The 3819-nt window shown below is 54.6% G+C and overlaps 1 non-coding gene across 1 annotated transcript; it reads right to left on the minus strand.

Annotated features, from left to right (window-relative positions):
• Positions 1-1402: 1402 nt before the first annotated feature.
• LOC148090715 (U6 spliceosomal RNA) lies at positions 1403-1504 on the minus strand. Its single transcript, XR_015716399.1, has one exon. It is a non-coding gene; the product is annotated as a U6 spliceosomal RNA (small nuclear RNA).
• Positions 1505-3819: the final 2315 nt, after the last annotated feature.

Raw genomic sequence — 3819 nt, forward strand, 5'->3', positions numbered from 1 at the left:
GACCAGGGATTGAACCCAAAATCTAGGTATGTGGGTGAACCCACAGCCCTTTTGGTGTAAGGGGCGACACTCCAAACCCACTGAGCCACCTGGCCGGGGCCCCACTCTCTTTTAACTTGAAAGCACCAACTGCCCTTTGGTTAAGGGTTTTGTAACTGCAAAAGCACATCAGAAAATAATTGCTACACAAATAATCACCGCCACCACCTATTAAATACTTGGGTCCTGTGCTGTGCACTTCCCAGGCGCCATCTCCTGCCATTTTAAAGATTAGGGATGGGGCCTGCGGAGAGAGATTTCGTTTTTGAAGGCAGGACACTTGGGTGTGCATCCCTGCTCGTCAGTTTTTAGCCCACTAGCTCTGAGATCTTGGGCAGGCTGTTTAATATTCATTCATTATCCAACAATCATTTTGAGCATGTACCGCGTGCTTGCACACACCCGGGAATTGGACACACACCCGGGAACAACAGATGCAGCTGCTGGAGCTAATTTTTATGGGGGGAATTAGACACACTGAAGGGTAGGTAATTACAAATCGTGACAAGTGTGGTGAGGAGAGGGGACAGAGCCTGGCAGTAACAGGCAGAGGGAGTGGAGGACCCAACTTAGACCCAGCTTGGTGCTGTGATAGGAATAAAGTTAAACTGGGAGTTAGTTCAGAGAAGGCTGGCTGGTGGGCAAGTGGCAGTTGAAATGGGTCTGAAGAAAGGGTGGGTTTGGATATTCAGGGGAGGGGAGAAGGAGCAGAATGTGCAAAAACAGGAGTGTGTAATGAAAAAAATCATCAGAGGAGCCCCGTCCGTGTGGCCCAGTGACCTAGGATCCAGGAGATCACGGTTGATTCCCAGTCAGGGCACATGCCCGGGTTGTGGGCTCCATCCCTGGTCAGGGGTATGCGGGAGGGAGCTGATCGATGATGACTCTCTCATCATTGATGTTTCAATCTCTCTCTCCCTCTCCCTCTCTCTGGGATCAGTAAAGATATATTTTAAAAAAAATCATCAGAGGAAAGTGTGTTTGGGGTGCTGGCTTACCATAAAGACCGTATGACAATCCTTTTGTCAAATCTCCAGGTTGGTAGACAGACACTGCTTTAGGGGACTTTTGTAGGTGGCGACCACAGCAACAGAAGCAGTTCTCAGTGTCATTTGTTCAGCCAGCGTCTCCTGGCAATGTGAACAGGCCTGTAACCCAGTCAGGTGCAAACACCACATCCAGCTTCTAAGAGTGATTGGTGTATCCTAGAAAAAAGCTAGCCAAGATACACCTGTCATATTCTAAAATTATTTGCTTGGATTTTAATGAGCCCAACAAATTACACACTTTGCCTTTCACTTAAAAACAGTAACAACTAGTGCTGCTCACAGGTTATGTAAATGATCATGGTTTTCGTGGTTATGTATATTTTTAACACTGTATGAAATTGCGTGTCATCCTAGTGCAGGGGCCATGCTAATCTCTATTGTTCCAATTTTAATATATGTGCTGTGGAAGCAAGTACTCGTGGTTACTGATATAACACTCCAGGGAGGTCTAGGAGTTCAGTTATGCTTGCTGTGGCTGAGCTGACAACCATTTAATTCTAGTTTTTCCACTGAGAGGTACTGTGACCTTCAGTGTTATTCAGCCACTTAGTTGCAAGTCCCCTTGCTGTAGAAGGGCAATAACACTCTACTTTCTGCAAACACTGTTAGGGGGAATTGCATAAGTGTCTGTGTGCCCCATAAATTCTTTAGAGCAAAATAGAAACTTGCAGTGAAGGGACAATAAGTATTCTTTCCTTCCTGTGCAGAAGTGTGATGAATGACTAACCCAGTCATCCTCTTGTGTCCCTTTTCTGTTACCCCTTTCTTTAAATCCAGCTAAGCAGACTAATTTCAATGGATTTTGTTTCCATTTTCCTTAGACCTAGGAAATGAAGTCCATCAATATTTGCTGTTTAGAATCTTTGCAACCAGGTTTAGGTTTCAAACAGATTTGCAAAGTGGAGCTTGGAGTGAAATTTCTGCTCACAGGGAGTCTTAGAGGTGTCACCTCCGTAAAGCTCTCTGTGAAGAATCAGTGACATGCTCTGCCACTGAGGCTGAAAGGTATTTCACCTGAATCTTTTCAGCCAAATGAAACTTCTTGATCAATTATGAACAGAAGAGATGAAATGAAGGGTCTAGCAGGGTGCGGATGGGGCCTGTCGCCGTCCACACTGGAGTCACAAATGTCTGTGTCAGATGGAGTCACTGGTATTTACAGATGTTAATTGGTGGCAGCACAAAGGGGACTGTTTCCATCTGAGGCCATTGCATGTCATCTCTTTGGACAGCCCTAATGAGGTCAATCCACCCGGTTACCTGCTTGGCTTAAGAGCGAGGAAACTGGCCCAGAGGGAGGGTACTTGCCCAGTGGCCTGGCTGACCTGGGACCAGGCCTCCTGTGGGGTCACAGAGCCCCACGAGGTCGCAGGCTGCTGGGAGACATCGTTGGCGGGGGCTGAGCCAGGGGCACCTACCACCCCTAGTGACTGTGTTAATGTCACAGTTTTCTATCTGTCCATCTGTCCCCTCTCAGTCAAAGCACTAATGAACGACAGTTATTCCTAGGTGTGCAGGGGCTTGTCCAGGGCTACTGGAGGGCCTCCAAACCTCCCGCAGCTCCAGGGTCGCATTTGCCCCCTGCGGGCTCTGGAGGCCGGGCAGGTGGGGTCAGACCAAAGGCGGGGCCAGGGCCCAACTGGGCGGGGCGGGGCGGGGGCGGGGCGAAGCGTAGGCTGCGGGCCCGGGGGCGGGGCTGAGTGGACGGGGCGGGGCCAGAGCGGGCGGGAAGGGGCTAGATGCAAATGAGGCGGAGCTGAAAAAGCATTAACTGTAAGCCGACGGGGGGAGCTAGGGGCGGGGCCAGTGCGGAGGAGGCGGGGCTTGGGCGTGGCCGGGCGCTAGCGGCTCCGCGCTCCTCTAGCCGGCCAGTCCCGGAGGCTGAGGTGGCTGCCCCGCCGGAGCCGCTCTCCTTCGCCCGGACCCACGCTCGCAGCTCCGTCCCCGAGAGCGCGTTCCCGCGCGGCCGTCGTGAGGCGCTCCGGGGCGATGGCGGCGCGGGGGTCCCGGCCCGAGGTCCTCCGCCTTCTGCTCTTCGTCCCGCTGGTGGCCGGGCGCGGGGGTCCGGCGGGCGCGAGGGGCGGCGCGCCGGGAGGTGAGGCTGGTGGGCGGCCGGGGGCGCGCGGCTGTGGCCGCCGGGAAACCGGGCGGGGAGGACGGCTGCGCTTTTCCCCTCGCGGCCTGGAGCGACGGGTCCGTTGAAATGCCCAGGTGGGCACCTGAATGCGGGGAAAAGGCCAATTTGTGTGTCCCCTGAGCGGCCTCGCGGGGCCATGGGGGACAACTGTCAGTCAGAGACGCCGTGTGTGTGTGTGTGTGTGTGTGTGTGTGTGTGTGTGTGTGTGTGTGTGTGTGTCTGTGTGTGTGTGTGTGTGTGTGTGTCTGTGTGTCTGTGTAGCCGGGCTCCCCGCTGCGTTGGAAAACCCGCGCTTCTGCTCCCGGAGAGCGTGGAAGTGGAAGTCCGGGCTGCGGGGCGACCCCCCGCGTGGGCCCGTCGGGCGCACCCCGAGTTCCCCCCCTCCCTCGGGCCCCCCAGCGCCGAGCGGTGTCTCAGCCTAACGCAGACAACACGTTTCCGTCAGGAATTGCTAGAAAAGGCTTAGTTCGCCCAACGTCAGCCGCTTCAGCAAGTTTCAGAGCCGGTCCCCTCAGCCCTCGAGGAGAAACACTACCGCGTGCGGAGCCGGGCGGGCGAGCGGGACACAGGGCAGGAAAGAGTCCTCCGAGCGGG

This window comes from Miniopterus natalensis, chromosome 22, assembly GCF_054644295.1.
Source record: "Miniopterus natalensis isolate mMinNat1 chromosome 22, mMinNat1.hap1, whole genome shotgun sequence".
In the NCBI taxonomy this organism is placed as follows: domain Eukaryota; kingdom Metazoa; phylum Chordata; class Mammalia; order Chiroptera; family Miniopteridae; genus Miniopterus; species Miniopterus natalensis.